Source organism: Gastrolobium bilobum, unplaced genomic scaffold, assembly GCF_033153095.1.
Source record: "Gastrolobium bilobum isolate Gb01-03AN ecotype WA unplaced genomic scaffold, APGP_CSIRO_Gbil_v1 utg21970, whole genome shotgun sequence".
NCBI lineage: Eukaryota > Viridiplantae > Streptophyta > Magnoliopsida > Fabales > Fabaceae > Gastrolobium > Gastrolobium bilobum.
The window spans coordinates 26,990-41,412 of record NW_026899280.1 but is presented as its reverse complement, the minus strand read 5'-3'; the positions used below and the strand labels follow the sequence as shown (position 1 = coordinate 41,412).

General features: G+C 35.5%; 1 non-coding gene across 1 annotated transcript; it reads right to left on the bottom strand.

Moving 5' to 3' along the window:
- Positions 1-12,761: 12,761 nt before the first annotated feature.
- On the bottom strand, positions 12,762-12,867 carry LOC133289148 (small nucleolar RNA R71). The gene has a single exon (XR_009748458.1). It is a non-coding gene; the product is annotated as a small nucleolar RNA R71 (small nucleolar RNA).
- Between the last annotated feature and the right edge of the window lie 1,556 nt (positions 12,868-14,423).

Here is a 14,423-nt window from a genome sequence, read left to right as displayed (position 1 = left end):
CTTTTCAGTGTGCTTAGTCCTCACTCACACACCTCTTGAGAAATGCAAGAACAATGACTGTCTCCACAAACTAACACGAGACTTTTCAGTGTGCTTTGTCCTCACTCACACACTTCATGGGAAAACTTCCCAAGAGGTCACCCATCCTTGAATTTCTCCAAGTTAAGCACGCTTAACTATGGAGTTTTTCCGTTCTGGACTACCGAAAAGTAGATGCATCTTGTTAGTATAGGTAGTAACAATTAATTCTTATAAGTTATCCCCAACTGTACCGTCCCATACCAGCACAGTCTATCGAATCCCTCTCTTTCAGGTGTTGATTCGATTCATTCATATACCCCTCAGCTGCAAGATTTTGCATGAGCCGCTTATTGTCCGCACCCTTTCGGATCGACGATCACTCCTTGCCATTACCAGCCCTTGGGATGTTACATGTCCACCAGCTTCCGCCTGGTTCATCCTCGAACCACATCGTACTGGGAGAGAGGCCCTGCTCTGATACCACTTATAACGTCCGACTGTTTGCAAGATCAATGACTATCCCCTCAAACTAACACGAGACATTTTAGTGTTCTTTTTGTCCTCACTCACAAACTTCCTGGGAAAACCTCCCAGGAGATCACCTATCCCAGAATTTCTCCAAGTTAAGCACGCTTAACTATGGAGTTCTTTTGTTCGGGATATCAAAAAGAACTTGTTAGTATATGTAGTACCAATTAATTCTTATAAGTTATCCTCAATTGTATCGTCCTATACCAACACAGTCTCTAGAATCTCTCTCTTTCGAGTGTTGATTCGATTCGATTCATTCATGTACCCTCAGCTGCAAGATTTCGCATGAGCCGCTTATTGTTCGTGCCCTTTTACACTAGTGATCACTCCCTGCCCTTGCCAGCCCTTGGGATGTTACAACTATGTTATCTGACCTTTCATGCAGTGATATGAACCTCACCAAGAATAGTGAGATCCAAGACCAATTTAGTTAGGATCGTTTCTACAATCAGGAATTTAAAATAAGAAATAAAGAACCTTGAGCCGTTATGTATGGAAGATAAGAACCAAAGGTATAAGAAGGATAAAGACGCCACACTCAAGAAAGAAGAAGGTGAGTGATAAGTCTGTGTTGAACGCCACAAGAATAAACTTCTTGATAAGTTCAGAGTTCTAGATAAGAACCAAAGAGAAAAAACCTCTCTATTATATTATAACTTCAAAATCTGATTACAAGAGTTGTATCCTCCCGTATTTATACTTGGAACATCCCTCCAAGAATAGGAAAAGACTATCAAATGAAAAGACACTAATTTAAAGTTGACAACTTGAAAAAAGGAAAAGACTCTAATCAGCCCACTAAACATTAGTGACATTGAAAATGTGAATCAACCTCACTAAGCATTAATAACATTGAAAATGCTATCAGCCCCACCAAGCATTAATGACATTGAAAATTGCTAATTATTCCACTCAATCTCCCTTGGATTGATGGCATTAACTAAATTCTGATTATGAATAAATTTGGACTTGATGTCTTCATGATTAGCCCACATTTGCTGGATCAACCCACTAAGAGCTTCTTTAAACTTCTTGGCCTTGATCTTGTGATTGGCCCATTTGGCAATTATAATGGATCACTAGGTGTTGTCTCCTTTTTCATATCATTCAGGAAGTGAGCTCATGGGTGGAGACTAATCCATAAATCTTGAGTTTACTGAGATGTTGTCTCTCACCCCGTTTAGGAATATATATTTCAGGTACAATAGCAGCAGGAGAATCCTCGCAGGGAAAAGGATCCGCATAGGGTTAAAGCATATAGGATCAATGAAGATTTGTATGTTGGGATATCTGTATTTTATGTGCATGTTGTAGTATCATGCATTGTTATATAGATAAATATGTATTTTGATGGATGATTGTAGTATACATTTGTGAATCAGGATATGCCAGGATCATGTACATGATGTATATTATATTGTGTGATATTATCAGTAATGGCACCGAGCCATTTTCTGGTACATATATGAATAGGTCATTATGTGGATTGAAATTATTTGTTATCAGGTACAAGATAGTATAGTGGAATTTAATCCCTAGTTGTCTAGTTTATAGCCATTATGTTGTCTGTGAGACTTTATCTAGAATGGTTCGTAATATCATGTTCGGATAATGATATGATCATTAATTATGATCACAGGATTTGTAGAGTAGGGTTTCCGTATAGGTATGTGACTGTATAGATATAAGATAATTGAAAAAAAATAAATTACAAATGGCAATTACATTATGTAAACATAAAGGAATAAGTTAAGTCTTCCGCTACTTTTAACAAATATGCTGCGCTGTTAAGACCATATATTAGTTAACAAACCGATTATTAAATTGGGTCGTTACATTAACCACACAAAGGCAGATCCTAAACATGATTTCGATCACAAGTGGAAGCACAATTATTTCATGGTGTTCAACAAATTTGTTCGAGAGATAATTTGGAAAATATCACTTAATTCAAGTTTTTAGAAGCTGATATATAAGATTGAGATTCATAGACTCAGATACATTAAATGATGTTCAACAAATTTCCTTCACCAAGGTTTTGTCTCATTGGATTTTCTTGGTAAGGATTTTAATGAGGCAGCTTGCTATACATATTATTAGAAATGTATACTCTTTTTCATTCACTAGGATTTTTTTCCCATAGGATTTTTTCCTAGTAAGGTTTTAACGAGGTATATATCTTAATGGACATTCAAGGGGGAGTGTTATCAATAATATTATTGTATGGATGTCCATCCCCCAAAGATAGTATTCCCTATTGTAACTCCTAGAAATTCATTCTTGTCATTATTGTATTGTAACTTATAACATATTCAGAGTTGATAAATAGTAGAACATAAATCTCAAAGAAGTGGACAAATTAGATAAAACTAGTGTATTACGTTGCACGGAGAAAAAACGAAATTTGGTTGTTTGTCTCGTAAAAGTTAACGCAAATCGTAAAAGTATATCACTGCATTTTAGCTTGTCTTGTAGTCATTCAAAAATTACAAAGTTTGACTCGGCTTTTTTCAGTATTTCTCAGAGATGGAATTTCATTTATCATAATCAGATTTACAAAATAAGAATAAATAATTATTTTTTTGCTAGGATTTATGTCTTTAGTATTTGGAATTTTACCAGTTTGTATTTGCAAAAATTGAAATCAGATTTAGGAATTTTAATTATAAAAGAAGAAGGGTGAAATTTTAATTTAATTATAAAAACGTGTTGGAGGGTGGGGAAGGCCGGCCTTCTGGGCTTGTCACCTGTAACTGTCAGCATTTTATATTAGCATATAATAAGATTTTATATTTATCCACACACAAAAGTTTTTATAATTGCGTCTAGTTTCCTATCTATCTATATTTTCTATAGTTGACTCTAAATCGACTCTCTGAGGTGTGTGTGTGTGTATTTGTGACATATATATTAGATGAAGAGTTGGAAAATATTTGAGTTAGTACGTTTAATATTTTAACGAACACTTCATAGTTAAAGTTGAATGGGGTAATATCAAAAGAACATTCATTAGCTTAGTTGCATAAGTATAAATAATTATTCACAAAATTAACATATATATAAGCATATATTTAATGCATAGTATTTTTAAATTTTATCTCAATAATACTTTAACTCTACCAATAATAATTTGGTGAAGAATGTGAAAAGCCAACTACTCACTAGGTTGGAAACATCTAATCGTAAATAATATTAAAATAATGCTATATTGCAAAACATTGAATGGTTATTCCTTTTAATTGAATAATTAATAAGAATAAATAATTATTCTTGCAAGGATTTGTGTCCTTAGTATTTAGAATTTTACAAATTTGTATTTATAAAAAAATAAAATCAGATTTAGCAATTTAATTATAAAAGAAGAAGGGTAGAATTTTAATTTAATTATGAAAATGTGTTGGCGAGCGGGGCGGGTGTAACAGCCTGTTGTACACCGGTATTGTTAACATTAATTATGATATTAAACGCAGTTACAATCACAGCAATTCATTTATAAAAAAACGAGTAAACTTTTTCCGATTATTACGCGAGCATTTAAAACCATAAAAAGCGTAATTATTAAAAGCTGTGACCATAACTGTAAACTCTTGTGGAATACTTATTTAAACTATTCTTATAACTTACTTTACTTATTCATTCATACTCTCCCAATTTTCTTCGTGTTCATATCATCTTTTAGTATCTTTTACGGGACCTAATTACCTTTCTAAAGAGTCATCACACGAGTCATTTCGATCTCGTTTGCTCCGGATATCGCCGTTTGAAGTTGGACAAGCAAAACTGCCAACCAACCCCAAAACGGCTCCAAACGTCTCTCACTCCGTGAATTACTGCAGAAAATCCACTCATCCAATTGCTCACAAATTTTTACACCAAAAACTAGACACCTCAAACTTCAATTTGATATATCTTACGCTTAATTTGATCAAGAAATGAAGTAGGAATAAAATTCCCAAAAACTGCCAGAAACAGCCCCTGTACAGGTGTGTTCTGGGCAGTCCATCTTCAATGGCTTCCACAGGGCTGCGTACAACCCATAAAATTCTAAGATTTTATCACAGTATAGGGGACATCTCAAGCTTCAAAATGGAATATGGCACGTTCGTATCGGACCTTTTGTGGAGGGAGATATGCTCTCCCGAAGTTCGTCTAAAATTTGCCAATTCTACAGAAAATTCGCCAGAGTTTCCTTTGTTTTTCCTAAAATCCCCAAATTTGCAAATGATCACTAGTACCTCAAATGTACCTAATAATCCAATGGGTGGCACACACAAGGACCAACAATGCCTTAGGGCATTTACAACCCAACTCAGTTTATATTTATTACACAATATAGCTCACTTTATAATCCTTAACTTGTTTCAATCACCAAAGTTCATTTTCATGCAAATTCTCAACCTACAAGTAATCATAAACCTAAAATAGGCCTAAAGCCCTTCCATCATAGTACATCATGCATCATTGTTACAATACAACATTTAACTTACATGTTACAAATTACAACTTCAAACTTTAAATTACAACTTACAACTTCATAACTTGAATTTACAACTTAAAACATAAAAACTCAAATGACATATACTACTAGACTTAGGCAAAATGACATGAACAATATGGCTATGAGACTCATCCTACATATATATGAGATGTTCATGCCCTAAGTCTAGCCTAGGCCACATGGCCAACAAAATGCAAAATAGTAAAGGTGCTCCCACTAGTCATCCTACGGGCCTCTTGCCCGCTGCTCCAATGCCACTGCTACCTCCTGAAATAAAGCCCCCAAGACGGGGTGAGATATACGGATATATCTTAGTAACCCAGAGGTTCTGGAGAAAACTCCGCCCAATGGTTCACTTCGATGCATATAAATAATATAAAGCAACATCTCTCAAAACGGGATATAGCAAGGGATTTAGAGAAACTAGGGAATATCGGGATACAAAATACGACGAAGCGGGATGGTAGCTACCAATACCACACAATGTCCTCGGCATATATAAACCTACGGGTCTCATCCAAGGCGTGTTCCAAGAATCACCAACCAAGGTACCCCTCCCATCCGCATACACCCGAGACTTCCTAGTATGCTCCTACTCGGATTACACACCACGACCCTAGGTCAACTGGAACTCCCTCTCAGAGACCTATCCAGTGGAAGTTCGAAACTGCCCGAAGGCTAACTGTCTACTGGCCAGAGACTCGGTACATAAGTACCCTCATAAATGCTACATGCATGCTCATGCTGTTCTACACTACTCATATACACTTCCTACCATCACCCTCAACAGGTGTGGTGGAACACACAAGGGGAACAAGCCCCAGTACCAAGAGGTTACCTCAATATGTTACTCCACTTAGCTCCACCGCAGCTTAGGTTCCAAGTTTATTACTCAACAAAACGCCTACACATAGGACGTTCCCAATTACTCAAGAACTCATACAACACATGCCAATTTACAATTATACATGCTTTGATCCAACCACTTACCTCACTCCATTTGGTCCAGGACCAAGGGCAATCCTCCGACTCACGGTTTGGGGTTCAAATCGACGTACGGCAACCTACAACATCCATGTACGAAGCGTCAGCACACGACAATTCCATCAAAACGCGAAAAACGTCAAAATCCTACACCTACACTAGGTGGTTCGGCCAAACAAGGCATACATCCAAATTTATTTTTCTAAATTTCCTTTCTCATTTTATTACATATCCTTAGGTTGCCAAGAGGCTAATTCAAGTGCCATTTTTCCGTTTTACGTCTTTTAAGCATCGTTTTGCTTAATAATTCACTTTATGTTTCTTTATGACCGTTAACACCATTTGTTACTTTTTATTGATTCTTTCTCTTTCCAACCATCACACAACTCATCTAAATACCATTTAACACTTGACACATCAAACAAGCAATGCAAACGACCTCAATTCCTCAAAACACTCTATATGGCCGAATTATCACTTGGAATTTTCAAAGGATTCTCACTCAATTTTAATCATTATATCAACATACAATCTCATTATATCAACATACAATCATGCAACAACTCACCAATCCATCCTAACATATTTCCAAAATCCAAAGTCATGACAACCAAAAATTTCACTAAGTTAAAATCCATATTTTTCACCTAAAATTTTCATGGCATTTCTAGCTGTAACACATCATTCTAAGGCATTATCATCTAATACACATTTTGCATTTGAGCTCTCTAACAACACAAATCAACAAAATCAAGTCTAGGGTTCATGAAAATAAATCCATAAATTAAGCCATCAAAAGTGTTGAAACTTACCCACAATTAAGTCACAAAGGCTCCTCAAATTGATCCCTAAGCAAAGCTTGAGCAACAACTCCAAAAACCCCAATTTCTCCCCAAAATTCGTGGCTGTAAATGCCTCTTTTCTCACAATAGAGAGGGTTTCAAGGGAAACTAATCGGTGGAATGAGTTCGGATGATCGTTTCCATCGAATTTCAAAACAAGAATCGTCCGATTCGGTTAAGAATTGATGAAGTTAGGAGGGAGACAAGTTTTGAACCAAAACTTGCATGAAGAACAATGGGGGAGGGCTGTTCCACGGGGAAGAAGGGAGGAGAGGAGAGAGAATGTGTCATGTAAATGTGACTTTTAAGTCACTTAAGTCATAGGTGGGTCCCACACGCGATTTAACTTTAATAAATCACTAATTTCAACCATAAATTCATGACCTACGTATTTTTCTCGTTCGTGTCATATTTTTGTTTCCTAAAAATACTGATAAAAATTTCACGCTTATCGGTACAATTATACTGCAGTATTTTTACACCGGAAAAATCATTATTCATCAATTTTTTCCGAATTTGCCTATCCACTCGATTTTTCGTTCTGAATCCATTTTCAGGCTTCTTTTTATCATCAGAGACCTTCTACTCAATTTTATCTTCCTAGGGTTGTGTGTTGGCTAATTACCGTTTTGCCCTTTCTTTGTATTTTGGCCTTATACTCAGGATTTTCACTAATCCTTCTTTTAATTCTCATTTAATATTTTAATATTTAAACTTATAAATGCGAGGTGTTATAGCAGGCCAAACCAAGCTTGCCACCTCTCTGTCAGCATTTTATATCAGCATATAATAGATTTTTATATTTATCCACACAAAAAAGGTTCTTATAGTTGCGTCTAGATTACTATCTTATGTCATATATGGCAATTCTCTCATCTTCTTCCTTATACACATAATATATAATTGATTAATCTCACCTATGTCTAATTAATACTACCTCCTTATGGATTTAAATTCCATGTTTCGATATATCTAAAATTAACACATCACTGAATAATTGTTCCAAGTGGTCACTTCCCTTAGGACTAGATATCAAAGATTTAATTCGTTTCTACACATCTCAATTTATTCAAGTATACGCCCTCCATCAGGGACTTATAACTTTCTAATTTAACATCAAAATATTCAAGCTTACATCTAAGAATACATGTTCATATTTTTTAATAATTCACCGGTTTCCAAGTCACTCACCTTGGCGAAGTCAAACCACTAAGTTCACCTGTACATAATTGTTTTAACTAACTCCACACATATAGGGAAGGTTTACCTATACATAATTGTTTTAACTAACCACAAAGTTCACCTGTACATAATTGTTTTAACTAACTGCACACATATAGGGAAGGTTCACCAACACTATCTTCATGATATTAACCCATCTCAATTATCTCTGCTAACCATAATACCACAAAATCCACCTATGATAGCACTCTACATAAAAGGGTTAGACAAAACATCTCGATTTATTTTCATTAGGTTCTCAAATATATATTTTACTCACAGCCGTCATTGCCTATAGAGCAGTCAACACTTGACGCGAGTTGTCGAACTCGCGCAAATTAAAAATTATTTTTATTTAGGGTTCAGAAAATTTGCAGTAAAGTGGAAACCCTAAGTCATCTCTCAAGGAAATTGTTTTGGTAAAAATCGCTTATAAAGGGGGGAGGGGTTTGGATTTCGGTTGAATAATTAAAAGACAGAATATAAAAATTGGGATTAAAAATTCATAATTAAAAATTAACCAACCTAAGGTTAGGGTTCCTAGGATGTCCTTCCTTGGATAAAAATTACCAAATTCGCGATTAATCTCAATTGAATCAGAATCCTTATTTTCAATTGAGAATAATATGATCATCAAGTCTGATGATCATTCTTTTTCCATAATCGCAATCGCGAACCTCAGATCAAATATCCACAATCGCACGATATCGATCTGAGTTAGGAAAAGGAACAAATCTGGTCAGAGAATGATCGCAAATCCTCTAGACAGATCCATGGAATCCCTTCCCCTTAGGTTGATTAAAGGGGTTTTAGCCTAGCATGGCGAGGATAAACATGATTGAAAATTAAAATAAAATAAAAAGAAGAAGAAGAAAAAGACGAAGAACGCGAAGAACGCTTGAGAGAAAATCCTTTGATCCCCAAAATTTAAAAATTATAGAATGATGAAAAGTTTCCTAATCTGCCGTCATATACCCCTACCCAAATCGGGTTAGGGCTCAACTCAGATCGGCCCATCTGTCTATAATACAAAATAAAATAAATAAAATAAAACTAAAACTTGGCTTTGGGCCACTTAAGTAATTGGGTTTTAATTTAAATTACGAGTTCAATAATAAAATAAAACTTCAGCAAAACGCGTCCAACTTGGCATCAGAAATCGACCAGCTTCCAGTTTGAATTGGGCTTCGAACTCTTCATAAGAATTGTATCCCTCTGCGTTATATGAAAAAACCAACAAGAACGGAGTCAATCCGACAACTATGGACCGAGATATGGCCAAAATACAGAAGTAACGTAAAGCTGAAAAATTCTGACGAAAATAAATTAAACCCAATCAAAAACTAAAAATCTAAATTAACTCAAAAAAATCATTATTTTATTCGAATAAATTTTAAAAATACTAATCAAGAGTAACAAATAAGCTTAATAAAATATGAGTTATCAACACTGCAGCCACAGGATTAGGCTCAGTACTTGCATTATGTGCTTCAGGGTTGCCACGCAGCCTTCTTATGATGACCACACAGATAACACAAAGGAATGGGTTGATCAGACCCACACACTAAGGAATCACATATGCAATAATCAATAGGCTTTGTTTGGGAGTTGATTTTTGGAGGGGAAGGAAGGGAAAATGAGGGTTTTATCAATCCCTTCCCTTGTTTGTGAGTTTAAAAAAAATGGGGGAAGTGAATTGGGGATTTTTGCAAAATCCTCCAAAACCCTTCTCACCCTTAAAATTAAAGTTCCTCCATTTGGGGTGTTTAAGGGGGGAAATATTAAAAATTACTTATCTATCCTTAGCATTAAAATGTAAAAACTACATAAATATGAATCATTTTTAAATGTGACATTATTAGAAAGGTCTCAAATACTGACATAATTTATCGACAAAAAATATTTCGTCGAAAATAGTAACAAAATTTTTGACAAAAATCACATTACGTCAAAAATAGAGACAAAACAAGATTTGACCATAATCACTGACATCAATTTTTTCAGAAAAAAATTCTTGATAGAAACTAAATTCTGTTGAACTTTCAACAGAAATATTTCCGTCGAAAATTTTCGACATAAAACAATTATGTAAAACATTTTGTCGAAAATATTTCCATCAAAATTTTCAACGGAACACATTTCCAGTAAAAAATTTTGACGAAAAATATTTTTGTAAAAAATTGTGACGAAAAATATTTTTGTAAAAAATTCTGATAGAAATTTTTTTTTGACAAATTTCTTTACAGAATCTAAATTTCGTCAAAATATTTGACAAAAAAACATATTCATCGAAATTTTTGACGAAGAATATTTCACTCTAAATTTTTAACGAAACACATTTCCATTGAAAAATTTTCGTAAAAAGTTTTGACAGAAAACATTTATGTAAAAAATTTGACGAAAAAAATTCGTCAAAATTCTTTACAGAATCTAAATTCGTCAAAATTCTTTACAGAATCTAAATTCCGTCAAAGGTTTTCGATGAAAATATTTTCGTCATAATTTTGACAAAAAAATTTCCGTCGAAATTTTCAACGAAGCATATTTCCATTGGGACACATTTGCATCTAAGATTTTGGACGAAAAATATTCTGTCAAAATTTTTGAAGGAATTCATTTTTCCGTCAAAACTTTTGAAGGAATTTTTTTCGTCTAAAATATTTAACAAAACTTTTGATGGAATTTTTTTCGTCAAAACTTGTAAAAAATTTCATCGAATAAAAATTCCGTCACCTTTCGATGAAAAGTATTCTGACGGAAAATTATTTTTTTGACAGAATTTTTGTCGTTTGCAACGTAAAATTTTCGTTGAAAATATGCTTTTTTTATTAGTAGTGTGAAAATACTTAAATAATTTTGTTTAGAAATTTTAAATTTAAATTTATTTGTAAAATATATTAGAGGAATGTTATATTTACAACCTTTTTTTTACAACCTCTTACAACCATATCTTAACACCGTAGATTTTTGCCAACCAACGATTATGATTTTCGTAAATTAAACTCGTTAATTAATTATTAATTCACAATAAAGGATAACCCTTGATTGGTGAAAATCAACGGTGGTAAGATATATGGTTGGAAGAGATTGTAAAAAAAAAGGTTGTAAGTATAACTTTCCTCAATATAAAAATGATTTTAATTTAAAAAAAGGGTAAAATTATAAAAATATCTCATTGACCCTCTAATTTCTCCCTTACCATTTTTTTAACTCCCAAACAAGGGAAGTGATGTGCCTCTGGTAGATGTAGTTTTCTAAGCTGAAATTGATAAGGATTAAGTCAAAAAAGAGCAATTTATATACATATTTTCTTACTATATTGACTTTTCCATGTCAATGATACTTCTCACCTTTTTGTTGTGTTTATATAGGTAAAAGAAGTGAAAACTACAAAATTGTAAAAAAAAAAAAAACTAGTTGATGCGACTCCACACGAGTGCTCCTCGGTACAATTTCCAGCAAGTTGGCGCGGACTGGCACCACTACGGTGCAGACCCGCGCAGGTGTGCGGATGTCACAGGATCGCTTGGTACAAATGGCAGAGGATTGGCGCGAGTTGGCGCCACTACGGCGCAAACCCGCGCCGGGTTGCGAATGTCACGCACCGTGTTGGTGCAAGTTCCAGGGATTTGGCGCAGAGTGGCGCCACAATGGCGCCAACTCGCGCCTGTTAGAGACTTCCCGTATCAACTTCCAGGAATCTGGCGCGGTCTTGCGCTACTCTGGTGCAGACTCGCGCCAGTTTGCGAGAAAAAAAATATCGTGTTCAATATGGGAAGTTTCAGAAAGACGATACGGAGATATAAAAACGACGTTTTATGACAGAATGAGAGACACTTTTTTTTGGACGACAGAAAGAAAGGAAACAAGGATTGCAGAAGGAGAGAGGAACGAAGGATTGTTCTTAGTCTTCTTTTTTGTAATTACACTCTTTATCTTATATAATTTTATGTCAGACATGACCATGGTTGGCTAGTTTCTTTTTATTGTAGTTAGGGTCACAAACCCTATGCGAATCCTTGCCGGGGATTGACATTTCTTATATCAATTAATTTTGATCTTTAAGATTGGATTTTTTATATATTTATTTTTTTGATTTCTGTGTGATTTTTGAACAGTGCTACTAATCTCTTTTCTGAGTTGTATGCGGGGTAAAAATCCAGAATTTCCACTTGATTTGGAGATTACAAAGATTGAAAAGAGAAACAGAAAACTTGCTCGGAATAAGCTTGCATTCAACGAGTTAGAAATTCTGTCTGAAGAAACACACACCATGGCAGGAAACAATGAAGCAGATAATCCACTCATGGATACTATTCTGACTCCATCGTTCAACAGGCCCAACTCGAGCATTGTTCAGCCTAATGTTGCCAACAACAATTAGGAGCTCAAATCTTCCCATATTCAATTGGTGGAGAGAGCTCAGTTTGGAGGAGAGGAGAGTGAAGATCCTCACAGGTTTATTGACAGATTCTTGATGATCTGTGACTCAACCAAACACCCTCAGGTGTCTAATGATGCAATCCGGTTGAGGTTGTTCCCTTTTGCTGTTAAGGGAAAGGCTCTTAGTTGGTTGGAAAGGCAGCCTGCAGGAAGCATTCCTACATGGGATGATTTATCTCAGAAGTTCTTTGCTGAATTCTTCTCGATGGAGAGATACAACCAGATGGTGAATGATATCACCAATTTCACTCAATCAGAGGGTGAAACTATATGTGCAGCATGGAACTTATTCAAGGATCTAATGAGGAGGTGTCCTCATTATAACTTGACAGCTGGTAATCAAGTGAGAATTTTCTTCAATGGTTGTAAACCTGAAGTGCAGATGGTGTTGAATGGTGCAGCAGGTGGCACTATTAAAACTTTGAGGGCAAACGAGACTCTTGAGCTGATTGAGAGGATGGCTACCAACGAAAATGAAGTGTTGTCAGCAAATCCTAAGAGAGGTATCCTTCAGCTATAAGGTAATGATGCGATGCTAGCTGAAAATAAATTACTATCTCAGCAAATGGCAACTTTAACAGAGAGGCTTGATAAGATGCAACTTTCTAGTGTTCAGACTAAAGCTGTTGCGGTGGTATGTGAATATTGTAAGGACAATCATGAGTCTAATGAATGTCCCTCTTTGCTGGCTTCTGATCCTCCTCAATAGATGCATGTGAATGGCATTTGGTATGACCAAAGACCTCCGCCACAAAATATTCCAAGAAATCATAATTTTCCTTCTGGACGTAATAATTTTCAGAGGAGGGCGCAAGGAACTGGTCTTGATTTCACATCAAACAGCCTCCACCAATCCAAACTAAGGAACCATCTGATTTGGAGAGGTTAGTTGGACAAATGGCTCAACATTCCAATGCCTTCATGGAAGAGACTAGGGCCAATACCAAAAACATAAATGCTTCTATCAGAAATTTAGAGAATCAAATTGGCCAGCTAGCTAAACAAATTGCTTATAGAACTCCAGGTACTTTCCCTAGTAACACCGTTACTAATCCGAAGGAAGATTGTATGGCCATCACAACTAGAAGTGGTAAAATACTTCCATCTCCTGAGGTTGAAGAGAAGCTAGATACTGCAGGTGAGCCTGAAAAAGAAATTGAAAAACCTACTGAAGTGGTGAAGCCAGTTGTAAAGAAGAAGCATAAGTTGAGTCCTGATTATGTGAGAGCTATGGCACCTTATCCTGAAAGATTCAAGCAGGATGCTCAGAAGCAACACTATGGAAGGTTCTTGGATATTTTCAAAAAGCTTCATATTAATATTCCATTTGCTGAAGCCTTGGTCAATATGCCCAATTATGCCAAGTTTATGAAGGGCCTTTTATCAAGAAAACCAAGTTGCAAGAATGCCAAACTGTAGCACTTACTGAGGAGTGCAGTGCTATTATTACAAGGAAATGTCCTCCTAAGCTTCGTGATCCCGGAAGTTTCAACATTCCTATTGAAATTGGTAATACTAAAATTGGCAGGGCATTATGTGATCTTGGGGCTAGCATTAATTTGATGCCTCTTTCTGTTTGTAAATCCTTGGGGATCACTGAGTTGAAACCTACTTTGGTATCTCTTTAGCTTGCTGATAGATCTTTAAGGAAGCCTAGTGGTATAATTGAAGATGTTCTTGTGAAAGTGGATAAGTTCATCTTTCCTACTGATTTTGTGGTGCTTGATATGGAGGCAAAAAATGAAATGCCTCTTCTTTTGGGTAGACCTTTCTTAGCTACATCTTGTGCAATGATTGATGTAGAGTAAGGAAAGCTGGTGTTGAGAATGAATGAAGAAACAATTATTATCAATGTTTTTGATAGTATGAAAAGACCTATTGAA